Source organism: Jaculus jaculus, chromosome 9, assembly GCF_020740685.1.
Source record: "Jaculus jaculus isolate mJacJac1 chromosome 9, mJacJac1.mat.Y.cur, whole genome shotgun sequence".
Lineage (NCBI taxonomy): Eukaryota > Metazoa > Chordata > Mammalia > Rodentia > Dipodidae > Jaculus > Jaculus jaculus.
The window spans coordinates 58,523,211-58,538,932 of NC_059110.1; the positions used below are offsets into that span (position 1 = coordinate 58,523,211).

At 42.3% G+C, this 15,722-nt stretch overlaps 1 protein-coding gene across 5 annotated transcripts in view; it reads right to left on the minus strand.

The window, feature by feature from the left end:
- Lrrc4c (leucine rich repeat containing 4C) overlaps positions 1–15,722 on the minus strand; it is a 1,536,732-nt gene that overhangs the window by 221,539 nt on the left and 1,299,471 nt on the right. The window contains exon 1 of one of the 5 annotated variants that reach the window (XM_004663329.2): positions 7,930–8,660. The exons of the other annotated variants lie outside the window; for them this stretch is intronic. The gene's annotated coding sequence lies outside the window, so the exon portion shown is untranslated. Of the gene's footprint in view, positions 1–7,929; positions 8,661–15,722 lie in introns of those variants that run through there. 5 annotated transcript variants of the gene reach the window in all.

Sequence of the window (15,722 nt, forward strand, 5' to 3'; positions counted from 1 at the left end):
GCCATATCTCCAAAGGAATAAAGTATTTAGTACATCAAGTAACAGAGAAGGCTTGGAGAGGGTGCTCAGAGTGTAAAGTCAGGAAAAGAATACAGGTTTTATTCTATACATGTATTCATAAGACTATAGAGAAAAGGATTCTAAGCTATATTTCTTAAGATGATACTTCTGGAAGAAAGAATAATAGATTATACCAAAGAAAAGCTGGTACTACTAAACTACCCCATTTTGTTCTAGCTGACTCTATTTTTGTACTGCTGTCCTCCTCTGAAGACCACATCCTTGTTACAAGAACATTCTTAACCAGTTATACCTGCTATACCAGGGAAGGCTATGGTTTTCTGTGGCTAAGGGAGGTTCATTGTTTTTGCTTAGCTATAACTTCTGGTTTACTGACCCCAGCCCCTGGTTTTATGGTTATGATAACTGCACCTGACCTACACTTGGTATGATGTAATCGTGGGCTTTGGCTTTATGAACTCTATCACACCTACCTTCATGGCTGAGAGTCCTCCTGGGCATTAGCCCATTTGGGGTCACTGGCTTAATAAAGGACTTTTAATTAAGTTAAGAAGTGTGTTGGTCTGTGATTCTCTCACATGGACTATAACAATACCAAAAATATTAAAATATTTCTAGAAGAAAAATGGTGGAATCTGTAACTGAGGCTGTATCATGACAGGCAGAAGCTAAGTTTCAGATTGCATTTGCTGACTGCTTGGATGGGAGGCTTAAAGAGATATCAATATCAAAGCAACTGTAAATATATAGCTTTATGGATGGAACATAATAAAAATTAATTTGTGCAGCTGAACGAAGTTTGTGAAGCCTGCTGGGGATCCTGGCAATTAATTAGGGAAAGTCTTGTTGGTGATGTAGACTTAGCAGTTTTGAACATATAAGTGGTAGTGAAGAATTGAGTTTGATCACTGCAAACAAATAAGGCAGACATCTCTGTGAAGCAGAGTCACAAGGGAAGCCCTCACCATGTAAGAAGCAGAGCAAGAAAACAAGAGGAAGAAATAAAAAGAATAAAGAAAATGGTCAATGAGCAATTCCTCCAACCTCTAGCAGTTTTAGGAACTCACAGATGGGCATCATAGCAACAGTAGAGAGAGGGCAGATGCCAGGAGGACTAAGATCACATGTTGGGTGCTCACAACAAAGAGCTCATCTGGTGTAAAAGACACTGCAGCTGAAGTGAGTACTGGCCTTATTTCTCATATAAAAGATAAAATTTCTAGATAATGTCATAGCATTTTTTCAAAGCTTTTGTCTCTCCATAGATAAGTTTTATGAGTTAGGATACTTTTCCTTGGGTCTTTCTAAGATGCTGTCTATTTCTTTTTTAGGGACACTCCTGATATCACTGAGGAATGACAAAAATCTGCACAGTATCTGACCCAAGTATGTGACCACTCAGTTCAGGAAGTATATGGATGGAAATCAGAGAGATTGACACTGAGGAACAATAAAAATCTGCCCAGTATCTGACCCAAGTATGTGACCTCTCAGTTCAGGAAGTATATGGATAGAAATCAGAGAAATCCCAATATTAATTTAGAACAAGTACAGGTTATAGGATAATGAGCTGTCACATTCATCTGATACCATGTCAATGAGTTTGAGTTTATCCCTTTTGAGATTGAGTCTTAAATGAAGAGACAAGTAACCTCTATTTTCAGCTCTACCCTTTCTTGGTTGTTTTATTACCTGCAACACTTTAGCTTCTTTTTTGTTTCTTTGTGAGGGTTAAAGTAAAAATTATGTGTTATATTCACAACATAGTGCCAGTAAATGGTACTAACTATTGGCATTAGCAATTCTCATAAGTGTTAGTCTTCCTTAACCATAAAATCTGCTATGGGTCAGAACCAAAGTTGAATGAAAAATACATTAACATTGTCTAAGTATTTTTAATCAGCTATAAACTTCATTATGATTTTACTGACATTGAAAACTATAAAAACAAAATTATATACTTTGACAGAGAAGTTGGCCAAAAAAATGCATATTCACATGTTCAGTATATATAATACAAAACAATCAGTTACATGTTACCATTTCTATAGCAAATATGCTATATAAATAACAATCATGCTAAAGAAAACAAATTAATAATATATCTCACTATTGAGCACTGTTCTTATATGAAATATTTGTATACCTCAGTGCTCATGAAATCACTGAAAATAAATAATAACTTAGAGATACCCAATTATTTAGCTGGCATAAGAAACCTAAGGTTTAGCAAGTCTAACTAACAAAGTTTGAACCTGAGCTCATACCATTTCATATCTGGAAAACATTCCACCGCTTCCTTCACCTTTTTTTGGGGGGGGGAGGGGCAGGGTCTCACCTTAGCTCAGGCTGACCTGAAATTCACACTGTATTCTCAGGGCAGCCTCTAACTCACAGTGATCCTCAACCTCTGCCTCCCCAGTGCTGCCACCACACCTGGCTCCTTCACCTTCTTTTTTTTTTTTTTTTAAACCACATAACTGATATTGAAATTAAACTTTCTTACTTCTTACATGAAGGTGCATTGTTCTTCCATACTGTAGTAACCAAGTTCCTGCCAAGTACTTACTTATAAACTCAATAGTCCTAAAATGTTAGCATTTGAAGCAACCTTAGTTTTAAACCTTATTTAATAGAAGAGAATATAGGAACTAAAGAGGTGAGATAAATTGTATCAAGTGTCACAGTCCATCAATGACAATACTACTACAATGACAATATTCTCCATCAAATAACTTTTAGACCTTATCATGTCCAACATGAAGAAGCCACTAAGGATTCTAGTTGTGTGTAGATAGTCAGTACATTCATCGGTGCTTCTCATGACTCTTCTGTGGACCCTTGGGAGCACATGTTCTTATGTGTGTATGTCACCATGAGTTTGCACATGTGTCTTAGTCCAGTGAGTCATCTTAGGAATATATTTTCTCAGTGTGTGCCTCAAGCACATGCTTTCACAACAAATTTCACATACTGAATTTACATGACTCAGGAAAAATCATTTTGACAAAAAGGAAGACATGACAAATTCTTGATACCTTAGAGATAAATTTTCTAAAACATCATTTACCAATCTTTAATTTTTGTGTCTATAAAGAATATGGGAATTATGGGCTGGAGAGATGGCTTAGTGGTTAAGCGCTTGCCTGTGAAGCCTAAGGACCCCAGTTCGAGGCTCGGTTCCCCAGGTCCCATGTTAGCCAGATGCACAAGGGGGTGCACATGTCTGGAGTTCGTTTGCAGAGGCTGGAAGCCCTGGCGCGCCCATTCTCTCTCTCTCCCTCTATCTGTCTTTCTCTCTGTGTCTGTCGCTCTCAAATAAATAAATAAATAATTTTAAAAAAAAGAATACAGGAATTAAGTCAATTGTTGCATGGGCATAGTTTATGTTTTCCACATTTCACAAAGTGTACTTCATAATCTTTGCTGACTGAATGATATTCACTAAGACATGTCTTTGTATGTTTTAACTGGAAGATCTGGTATACACTGCACATAATTTCCTGGCTGGATATGCCAAAATGATCTGTGATGATCAGCTTCCCCTCAACAGAGACCCTGTCTGCTTTCTTTTTTAAACCAAGCATTGCTTAAACTTAAATCAGAGATTATTAGTTTAAATGCAGTTAATGATTGCTTGCAGTACATGACAAAGGGAATTTGATTTCATCCACATGGTAGCCAGTTTCATGCAGTATTACTACCATTCTTTTTCAGGTAAGCAAATAGGTTCAGAGTGGTTAAATGGTGCATGAAACACATGTGGCCCAGTGAAAATCTGAGTATTTGATTTCATTTTACATGATAAAATTGACGTTCTGCCCAATTTTACTGTCATTTTTATAAACAAGAAAAAGGAAGAAGGAAGAAAAGAAAGAAAGAAGAAAGGAATGCTAAAGGAAGGAGAAAGAGCAAGAAGAAGCAAAGAAAGAGAGAGAGAGAGAGAGAGAGAAAGAAAGAAAGAGAGAGAGAGGGAGGGAGGGAGGGAGGGAGGGAGGGAGGGAGGAAGGAAGGAAGGAAGGAAGGAAGGAAGGAAGGAAGGAAGGAAGAGAGAGAGAGAGAGAGAGAGAGAGAAAGGGAAGGAGTAAGGGAGGGGAGAGAAAGCAGAGTATGGATTTCCATTCAAAATTTCAGTTTCTTCTTAGGGTAGGTGAAAATGGTCAACCTTAAGATGCTTTTCCAAACCTGGCACAGATTTCAAATGATTTTATTCAAAAAATTAGTACCAAAATTAAATAGACAGCAACCGACCTAACGATACCATTGCTCACTGATATAATGTCAAGAATCACACTCACTAGGATTATTCCTATTGTTTTCCCAAGGTACAAAGGTCCGAGGTAAATTGAGGGAAGGGGCAGAACATAAAGTTCACATAGTTATGAGGATGGAGAAAGAAACTACTAACACTAGTCATTACTGGCTGCCTCAGAAAAAGACCCTCACACATCTATGTGAGGATATTTGGACAGACAAACAATAAGACCTAAACATCTCCATTAAATCTTTTTTGACCCCATACATAGATTGAGTCATTATTCTATCACAAAGTAAAAATATTGGGCAGTTAACTTCGAACTTATGACTGTCATAGCTAAGAGGATTGTGGAAGTTATGGTATTAGTAGCCACAGTGGAATTATATATCATCTAATTTGATGTATATTTTCATATATATACATAATACCATAAATTATGCATTTATATGCCTGAATTTAGTGCATTCCAGGCCCACACTGGCATGTGTAACCACAAGGATAACTTTAAAATACAAGCACAATCTTAAGCAATTTCTAGATTAAAAGCACAGAAGACACAATAATAGCTTTATGTCTCCCACCTAAATTCTCAGTTAAGTAACCTTTCCTAACATTTATTTGATTACACTTTTAGTAGAAGTTATGTTAATAGCCCTTATACGAGGCAGAATTGTATATAAATATAAATATATATACTTATATATATACTTAATATATTTATATTATTATTATATTATTATTTATATATCATATATATATTTCAAAGAATCTGTTCAGGTAAGACCTCAAAAGAGTAACCCGGCAACTAAAGGAAGGTCACCTGTGCAGTTCTCATGCTAAAAGTATGACGTTAAAACTGTTCAAGTGTTTGGTCTGATGTGGACATCTGCAGGAAGTTCATCCACATTTACAAACCCAAGAATCACCATCAACTACCAACCATCTGAAAGGGCCGATTATGTTTAGACTTTGCAATGCATGACTTGTAATACACTAAACAATCCAACAAATTAGAAGTTATCACTCCTAGCCCAAGAGTGGAAAAAAGAAAAGAAAAAGAAAACTGAAGGCTAAGAAAATTCAAATGTAGCCCGCAGGATACAGCTATGAAATTTGAAATGGTGACGTTCTGGACCTGTGGTCCTCAGCACTTTGTAGTATTGCAACTACCTACTTGCAATGTTCAGCCCCAAATAAAGTGATCTGGAACATGCTCAGCTCCTACAAAAGCCATAATTCAAAGAGCTTATGAACAATTTATGCCAAATCCAGGGCCAACTCTGTCAATCCAGAGATTACCCATCCACCAAGTTCAGCCTGTGTGCCTCAGTGTACTGCTAGAGAAGTGAGTCACACACAGAAAGCATCCTCAGATGCAGGATCAGTGAAGGAAGGAGGGACAGCTCGTTTCAGCCCACAATTTCAAACAGGTTCTGCGAATTCCCCTCCCTTCTTCCCTCTCAGAGACATTTGCATGTGTGTGCAAGTGTGGGGGGAATAGAAATGAGATGACAATGTCCAGGAAAAAAAGAACATTTGGAGGTTCACTGAGGAAACTTTGATGTCAAAAACAGATAAACCAAACAAAACCTCCTGCTTGGATTGGCAGACTCAACCTACTCACAAGGCAGGTTTCCAACATGAAGCCTGGAGTGGAACTATAAATCAGAAAGTATCAAATGGTACGTTTTTTTTACTTTCATGTCAGTGTTGGTAAGTTGCAACTGATCAAAACCAATATAACTTTTGTCATTCTATAATCAAGATTAATTGATATGTGAAACACAGCAAACAAACTAACCCACAGATAGAGAATCATGGTAAGGTATATCAAAGCCTTCAGAGACCGCAGGAAGAAACAGTCCTTCACAACACTATTCAGAAGTTAGTAACTTCACTGCAGGATCTGTATCTCAACAGGAAACATGTGCCCAGGAAAAGCAATTAGAGAAGTGCTCAGCTGTAACCAAGGTTAGTTAAGGAATAAAGAACAGACATGGTTTTACTGGAGGCAGCTTCAGGTTTCTATTATCACCACCTTAATACAAAGGTAACACCATCACTCTGTAACCACTTTCATGGGTCCAACACCCAAAGAACTGAATACTCTCAGCACTGAGAAGGGTCCCAGGAGACAACTCCCTTTCATTTCCTTTGGGATATGCCAGACTTGTAGATGCTGATTTTTCTAATAGAATTAAAACCAGATTTATGAGAGAGAAAGAGAGAGAAGAAGAGGGAAGAGGAAGGGAAAGGAGGGAAGGAGAGGGGATGGAGAAAGAAGGAAAATCATTGTGGAAATAATGACTCTGAGGTCTACACTGGCTAAAGTTTACTTCACATTCTCTGGATCACTGTGCATTTCACAGGCCCCTCCCAATAAAAATGGCAGCTGTGGAAACAGAAGTGGCTGTGCTTTGTATGCCACATTCCTCCCTCATCTTGGATTCAAAACTTGTTTGCCTTTCTGAGGCTTGGTGCATCACCTGTCTTAAACTGGCCATTAATCAGACTTAAGAGTCGCTCGAGGCCTCAGTTTCCTTTTTCATTCATATGGAATCTTGGAGGGGTCTTCTAGCCTTAAAGCTTTACAAGTCTATGACTGCAGAAAAAGGGCACAGAGAGAAAAAGAAGGGTGGAGGGGAGAGATGTAAAAAGCAGGCCAGGTCTGAGACTGGCAACTGTGGGGAAGAAAAGAGGTGATCCAGCAGGACCCAAAACTCTGCAAGTATCTCCAATCTTCCCTTTTATTTTGTTCTCACTGACCTCTTTCCACCATGGAAAAGTGAGCACAGGGCGAGCTTTGGTGTTACACACATGAATCTTTCCTTTGCTTCTCTTAGTCCCCACAGTTCACTAAATTTCTGCATGATTGCTTTTCTCAAGAGCAATATTCTGCTCATGGTTTCCCGTAAAGGCCAAGCCAATTGCCTGAGTCCTCTCACTCCTTCAGTGACCATCCACTCTAATCCCAAAGCTGAGGCAGAATGGGGTGATGAGAAGAGGACCCTACTCAACTCAACCTTCGCCCTGCCAAGTGATATGAAAACCACATGTGGACATGTGTGTACAAGAGATATGGGATTTGAAGGTTCTCTCCACCAGTACCTCCCCCAAGCCCTTCGCCCTACCACAACACACCCACCTGCCCAAAGCCTTGGGTTAGTATCAGATTTTTTGTATGTTAATCCCTTGTTCATCTATCACATCCACATCATCCACACCGGTTGGATAATGTCATTTACATTGGGTCCCTTGGATTCCCATCAGCTAAACGTTTGTACATCTAACCAGAGTTTCCTTGTAACTCGAATGCATTCTAGAGTGTCAGTCATTGAGCACCAGCACCCCACACTGCAGAAGCTTTCTTGCAGATTTTTTTTTTTTTTTTTCCTACTGAACATTTGCAAAGACATTTGCTCGGGATGCAAACGACCTGCATCACCATAGAGCCACAGAGCCGGGCTTATCAGTGAGCATTACTGGGGAGCAATTGTGTGGGCCGCCCAAGTGCTGCTTTTCCTGCTCCCATAGTCAGGCCTTTGAAAATCACATTGAAGGGGTGGGGGGTGGGGTAGCTAAAAAGAATGAGGACACTAAATTAATGAACATTTTCTTCACTAACAAATTAAGAAAATAAGATCACTCACTGTATATCAGACTCATTCCAGGCACATCCAGATTGAAATCCAGGTAGTTAAGAGCAAGACAGAATGCGTGATCTTGACATCAAACAGAAAACAAAGGTGAAGAAAAAACTCCAACCACAATTATCCATCAATTTTTTTAGTCAACATAGGCACCAATCCAGCTACTAGCTTCTTCCTCAATCAATGCATCCTGCCACGGTCAACTTTTTTTCACTGAAATTTCTTTGCAGTAATATTTTGAATTTCCTCGCCTCTTGGAAAATTCAAAAACAAAAATAAAAATAAATAAAAACCATATCGTCTTTACTTTCCTAAAAATACCCCAAACTTTTCATTCCAAAAATATCTCCTGGGCATACTTTCTCCTTTATAGAGAATAATAATAATAATAATAATAATAATAATAACATCCTTTTTTCTCTTTACGAATCCTCGGTTCTCATTTTCCAATCAGCTTTGGGGGTGGGGATGATGTTTATTATTATTTATTTCTGTCAGAACACATCAACCCCCGCAGGTCTGGCATCGGCTTAGTTCGTCCTCACTGCTCCCGAAGTGGCCATGCACACGTCTGTGCAAAGATCCGGGTCTCACAAGGAAGAGCGTCCTTCTTTCTTCTCTCTTGTACCATCAATTTATCCATTGCGTTGTGCTCCTCGAGAGGGCTGTGTCCCGCATCCTTCATTTTTTGCAAGGCACCCAGCAGCCACCTCCACCAGTTAAAAAAAAAAAAAAAAAAAAAAAAAAAAGGAGGGGAGGAAAAAGAAGTCTCACATCTCGATTCCTTTCCCCTGCCCTCCCTTCCGAGTATTTGGGGATGAACTACCCCTCCAGACTTCCTTTGCAGCGGGCCTGTAGTCCAAGCCCTGATTACATTTCTCATCACAATCCAGTGCGCAATCGGCTCTCGAGTTCCGGCGCCGGCCCAAGGCCTCTAGGCTCCGAAGTCCGGGCTCCGCCGACGTCTCCCCCTCGCCGCCTCCGCAATCTATAACCTCCCGGGGGCGGGGACGAGATCCGGCCCGCCTCGAGCCGGCCTCCCCGGACAGTTATTTTCTGGGGCCGGCGGCAGGTGCGGACGCTGCCGGGGAGGCTCTGCGTCGGGGTCGCGGGGGACAAGCGAGGCGCGGTCCCTGGTTCCAGGCCCTGGCCCCGGCCGGCCCGAGGGTCCCCCGCGCCTCCATCAGCAGGTCCGGCGCGGCGGCGGTGGACTGCGCACGGGGCTTTTATCTCGATGAGGAAACGGCAAAGTGATGGGACCGATGGCGTGTAAGGTAAAAAAAAAAAAGAAGAAGAAAAGAAGGCGGCAAAGAAACACGACCGAAGGGGGTTCAAAAATGATCTCTATCTCTTGCTCCCCTCATCCTTCGGAAGGAAACTGCGGCTTTGCCCTCCCCGGCTGCGCGGGTCGCATTCCCGAGCCACAAGTTGGCTCCCGGGCGCGCAGCCCCGGCCCAGCCTGCGGGTCCCCGGCGGAGACGCGGCACCGGGCGCAGCGGCCCCGCGCCGGCCCCAGAGCCATCGCCCGGCTGGGCTGCCCGCTCCGCTCCACGCGCCCGCCGGCCAGGCCAGCCACCTCCGCTGGAATCCCTCCCCTAGCCTCCCCTGCTCCTCCCCCTCCTCTGCGCTCCTCCCCGCCTTCTGTCTACCAGTGGAGGCTGGCTATGACTTAGGATCCGGGCTCCCCAAAGGAGACTGCAGTCCCCTTCCTTCTTCTGCCCCTCTTTCTTTCCCCCTTCTCTTTCTCTGCTAGTGATCAGTAAAATACAATTACCCAATTACCTCCCATCATCTTAGCAGTGATTGGTCAATTGCATTAACACTTGAAGTCAGGGAAGAGGGAACGGGTACCATGAGGTGGGGCGCTGCTGCCACCTGGAGGGCAGAGGCGGCACAGCGTGCTCCCAAAGCTACCGTCTAGCGAGAAGGCCAACCTTGAGCAGAGATAAGGATTGTGGTTGAGAAGTTGTCAGTACCACCCTCCCCCTCTAGAGCCCGCCTGTTTTCATCAACGAAGCCGGGAGTTTGGGGGCTCCAAGGAGAAGACGTTGAAATCAGATCTGCACTACATTCAAAATGATGAACACCACAATCCTGATGCTTTCAGATCTCCAGGCAGGAGCCTGGGTAAATAGGGTTGCCTGGTCCCAGGAGAGTTTTAAGGCAGTGGCTCTTCGGAGAGAATCAGGGGGGCAGCTCGGGAGCTCTCAGAGAGTGAGCCTGCGGTGTGGCAGGGTAGTGCCGCCAGGAGGAGGCCAGGGCAAAGGCGAGATAGGAGCCTTCAGCTTAGGCAGTGTTGCAGAAAATTGGCCTGTTCAGTTTGTACAAGACATTCAGGACAGCTGACAAGTCAATTCTAGCATCCCTCGCTCCTCAATGTAGGCTTTCCCATCAACTGCTGTTACAGGACCATTTGGCCCTTTTCAACCTCACTGGCTTTTCGTGACCCAGCCCACAAAAAAAAAAAATGCTTTTAATACAATAATGCATTTTTTTATTTATTTATTTGAGAGCGACAGACACAGAGAGAAAGACAGATAAAGGGAGAGAGAGAATGGGCGCGCCAGGGCTTCCAGCCTCTGCAAACGAACTCCAGACGTATGCGCCCCCTTGTGCATCTGGCTAACATGGGACCTGGGGAACCGAGCCTTGCCCGGGGTCCTAGGCTTCACAGGCAAGCACTTAACCGCTAAGCCATCTCTCCAGCCCCAATAATGCCTTTTTCACTGCTATATAATGATCACAGAGCTCTTTCTGTGAGCTGTAGTTATTTATTTTATGTCATTCAAGGTGTGGCTTGAGGTATGAAGGAGGTAAAATTATGAATTAAAAGTTTAACAATTTAGGATCTTGCTTGTGAAGTAAATGAAGGTTACTGTTTGTCCTTCCCTCAGTAATGATCTTTAGGCTGACCTTCTCCTCCTCCTTCCTCCTCCGTTTCTTTGTGTACGAGGTGTTTTCAAGAAAAGGTCTCACTCTAGCCTGCCCAGGATGACCTGGAATTCACTCTGTAGTCTTGGGGTGGCCTTGAACTCACAGTGATCCTCCTACCTCAGCCTCCCAAGTGCTGGGATTAAAGGTGTACAGCACCACTCCCAGTCTACTTTCTTCATTTTTAAGAAATCTGAATATGCTTCTGGTCAAAATAATTTAAGCCAAGTGAACAACCCATGATAAACATGCTAGCAGACAGGAAGGAGAACATTTCTACTTAGGGGCATCTGAAGCATGTCCAAGTTCACACCAAATGTTTTTGCCTTTCCCTTTTTATTGCCACTTTATTATAATATAAAGATCTCCTTGCTTAAATGTTAAAAGTTTACTTACATCTATAAATTTCTTTGAGGGCTAAGGATAGGCTCTTAGGGTTACCAACACGTGCAGGGGGAAAACAACCTGTTTAAACCATTTCTTGCATACAGATTACAGTTTATTTGAGCTTCAAATCAGTTGGAGAGTTTTGACATTATTAGGTCAAGATGGGCTTCCCCAAAATGGAGACATCAAAGACAGCAGGATGGCAGCAGATACCAGGGAGTGGGTCATCCATATTCTTCATAGAACCAGCCAGCCATTATCCCTTCCTTGCCTAACAATGCCCCTAGGTCTAGGTTTCCTCCCCGCTCATCTCCCAGGTCACCTGGTTACTGGTGTGATGTCACACCCTGGCTATCTATCTTAGATCTCCCCTAAATAAACCTTTCTTTTTTTTTTTTTTTTTTTGCTTCCTTCTTCCTTATCTTCCCCCAGCTGATATACCCCACTATCTGTAATCCCAAATTGACTGCTCCACTCTTGAGAGTCCATCCTGGCAGCTCATGTTTTTCCTGAATAAAAGCTTCCATCTTTGCCTGAGTGGTCTCTGTGGTCTTAGTCACTCCTGAACCTTACATCTGATGCTTGTGACTCAGAGGAGGCTCCCAGTTGCCCTCTTGAGTGGCCAGACCTCCTTTCCCCCTGACCAGACCATCGAGCTGCCATTTGCCCCTCTGAAGGCCTCAGACCATCTCTGTCTGATACGGGCTCTCACAACCACCACAATTCAGCCTCACTGTTTTTCCCATATCCCCCCGCTTTCTGGTAAGTGTCCCTTTCTCTCAGGTTGGCCTGTCCTCAGGGTTCACCACTCATGGTAGCCATGCCAGCATGCCAGGCTACACCCCTCAGCTGCTAGGCCCCAACCCCAGGTCTCGAGAAAGACACACTCTCAAAACCACCGGTGTATTGTTCTCTGGCCTACTGTACCTTAAAGGATGCCTTTTGGTTCAGTTGCACCATCTCAGGACACTCCCTCTCCCTCCCTCCTTTCCCTCTCCTAAGCTCTCATCTTCCACTGCCAGCCACTTTCACCATCGGGAATACAGTTGCCCTCCTCACCCACTAACAAACTAAAAAGCTCACAATTGTGACCTATACAGTCTCTACCCAAGTGGGAGCTGCAGGCCACATTCACCCTGACAGGCCAGGGGGTCATATTGCTGTTCTGTATAAACGCAGTTTAAGGTCTGGTTTATTACTATCTCACTCTTATTTGGTTCTTTTCCTGTATCCTCAAGAACTTAAAGACACTATGACTCTTATTTTGCTCTGCAACTCTGCTTGGCCACATCCATAAGCTGCACAATGGGTCCAAATGGCCTGAGAAGGATACTTTTGATTTCTTAGTTCCCACTGATTTAAAAAACTTCTGCCGGGCTGGAGAGACGGCTTAGCGGTTAAGCGCTTGCCTGTGAAGCCTAAGGACCCCGGTTCAAGGCTCGGTTCCCCAGGTCCCACGTTAGCCAGATGCACAAGGGGGCGCACGCGTCTGGACTTCGTTTGCAGAGGCTGGAAGCTCTGGCGCGCCCATTCTCTCTCTCTCCCTCTATCTTTCTTTCTCTCTGTGTCTGTCGCTCTCAAATAAATAAATAAATAAATAATTTAAAAAAAAAAAAAAAACTTCTGCCAATGTACAGACAATATTCACTCTGCATGCACAGTCTTCTCTCTGCTCCACCTGCTCTTCCCACCAGGTCCTTATACCCACCTCACCCCAAGAGCTCCTCCGGCTCCTCCAGCTCCCTCAGCCTGTGCTGACACCCTGCCTGATAACGTTTGATTTTAAAAATGGGAATGCATAACTTCTGAATAAATGAATGAATATGTGAAGGGAAATGATTGTCTAGAGTCTATTTATGAAAAGTGCACTTGAAATGAATGTGTGCGTGAGTATGTACGTGGCTCTCAGCCCTAAGGCAGCCGGATGATTTCTGTTCTGAGCAGTGCCATTTCACTGTGGGGATGTTTTCCACCAAGTTCCCTGTACCAGACAGCAAAACCAATTTTTACTGTTGAGTGTCCCCCAGAAGGAACACTAAAAGTAATTAAGATCATAGAAGAAAAAAAAAAAAAGCAAGATTCTCCTCCTCTTAAAGAGCTGTAAAATGGCAGAATATAAAAGCAGCCTATAGCCCTAAGGGAACTCTCCCTGGAATTTAGGGGGGAAAAATGGCTCTTTCTTTCCCTGCCATGAAGAGCCAGGGGGCTGCAAGTACAGGGAATCTCAGGATCCTGCCCCAGCATGATGATGACTTTTTTTTAACACATTTATATTTTTTGAGTATTTTTATTTATTTGAGAGGGACAAACAGAGAGAGAAAGAGGCAGAGAGAGAGAGAGAGAGAGAATGAGAATGGGAGTGCCAGGGCCTCCAGCCACTGCAATTTAACTCCAGGTGCGTGCACCCCCTTGTGCATCTGGCTAACATGGGTCCTGGGGAATCAAGCCTCTAACCGGGGTCCTTAGGCTTCACAGGCAAGAGCTTAACCACTAAGCCATCTCTCCAGCCCTGATGATGTCTTCTTATAAGAAACTTGTAACTGTTTTACATTTATCTTTCTATGTTTCTATGGAACTACTAACAGACAATAGCCTCAAGATTTATATTTAAATTCTAAAAGTACTTGATACTAAATTTCTAATTTTTTTTTCTAAAGTTTCTAATAATGTTTAAATCTTCTTTCATGGTTTTTTATTTATTTTTTTTTTAATTTTTTTTTTTGGTTTTTTGAGGTAGGGTCTCACTCTAGCCCAGGCTGACCTGGAATTCACTATGGAGTCTCAGGGTGGCCTCGAACTCATGGCATCCTCCTACCTCTGCCTCCCAAGTGCTGGGATTAAAGGCATGCGCCACCACGCCCGGCTTTCATGTTTTTTTAAAGAAATGTGTTTCAGGAAATTTATAAGAAAGCAAGTTCCAAAATCTATATGTTTATTTTGGGTAAATAGCATAAGTCAAATCTGATCTACTCTTTAAAACGTTATTTCAAATGGCCTTTTGAAGAAAAAAAAATGGTCATATTAAAAGTATTATGATAAAAACAATAAAAGTTTTTGTTAGTACTTATGAGATGAACTGACTGAAAGATAAACCAGAGAGAAACTTTTTATGTTGGGTGTTAAATGATGAAAAAGATTGTCACAGAGTGGGTACATGGATTGTAAAGGGAAAAATATGTAGATGAAGGGCTGGAGAGATGGCTTAGTGGTTAAGCACTTGCCTGTGAAGCCTAAGGACCCCAGGTAGAGGCTGGATTCTCTAGGACCCACGCTAGCCAGATGCACAAGGGGCACACACATCTGGAGTTTGTTTGCAGTTGCCAGAGACCCTGGTGCACCCATTCTCCCCCTCCCTCTCTCTCTCCCTCTCTCTCTCTTTCTCTCTCTCTCTCTGTCTTCTGCCTTTTTCTCTCTATGTGTCCCTCAGTTTCAAATAAATAAATAAAAATAAACAAAAACAAAATTTAAAAAACAAGTATGTAGATGAAGATATGAGTAAGCTTATTCTCTTTTTTTTTTTTTTTTTTTTTTTGGTTTTTTGAGGTAGGGTCTCACTCTGGTCCAGGCTGACCTGGAATTAACTCTGCAGTCTCAGGGTGGCCTTGAACTCATGGCGATCCTCCTACCTCTGCCTCCCGAGTGCTGGGATTAAAGGCGTGCGCCACCACGCCCGGCATGAGTAAGCTTAAACAGAAGGTTAATGACAAAGTACTTAACAAGATTACAGTCTTCTTGAGATATAAAATGACTATTAGCCCAGGATTTACGTCAGATGAACAAAGTATGGCCCTGGTTGATAGAGGTTGCTATGGTGTTCAGGCTGTAAACTTAACTTTAAAGTCATTGATGTTAATCTGGTCATAATAATGGTCATGAAAGACTGAATTTAGCATAGGGCAACCAAGTTAACTAGGTGCCTCTATGTGTTAACCTTTTAACCAAGTCTTAAGGTTAAAATTAATTCCCTCTTATAAGGTCATTATATCTAATACCATGCCAAAAACAAACAAACAAACAAACACAAAAACTCACAGAAAAACTGTTTACTCCTTTTCCCCGTATTTTATAAGGTAAAGAAACAACATTTGAAACATTAAACAGCATTTATCTGCCACACACTTGAAATCTATTTACTTTATGGTGAACAGTTTAAAAAATTCTAAACAAAGTTATGTTGTGATTTTAAGATGTAATTTTTCAACTCCTCCAGCAATCAGTCTTAACACTTACTTTTAATTTATGTCATTACTTAACAAGTTTATTAAATTATCATAGGCAGAATTGTAAAGTTGGTTAAGGCTTGAATAGTTATAGATTGTGTCATAAAACTTTTGTGTGTGTTAAGAGATTAAAACTATTTCTTTTTGCTGGGCATGGTGGTGCACACCTTTAATCCCAGCACTCAGGAGACAGAGGTAGGAGGATCACTGTGAGTTCAAGGCCACCCTAAGACTACAGAGTGAATTCCAGCCCAG